We start from the raw sequence: 257 nt of genomic DNA on the forward strand, positions 1-257 counted from the left end.
CACTCGTAAACCACGTTTTAGGGTTTAGGGTTTAGGGTTTAGGGTGTGGGCCTCTCGTTTGTCCCCTGCTCGCTGTTCAAGCATTTCAACGTGAAGCGCTTTTCCGTCTTCGATTTCAACAAATAAGGGTTTAGGGTTTAGGGTTTAGGGTTTACCGTTGATTTGAATGTCTACATTGATATCTTTTTCCAATTCGATTTGCTGCTTGAGGTAAATGGCCAAATAGCCAATTGCTTCTTGGCGGGCAAGTGCTGCTG

The sequence above is a fragment of the Eimeria tenella genome, genomic scaffold (genome assembly GCF_000499545.2).
Source record: "Eimeria tenella Houghton genomic scaffold, Eth_scaff3133, whole genome shotgun sequence".
Classification (NCBI taxonomy): domain Eukaryota; phylum Apicomplexa; class Conoidasida; order Eucoccidiorida; family Eimeriidae; genus Eimeria; species Eimeria tenella.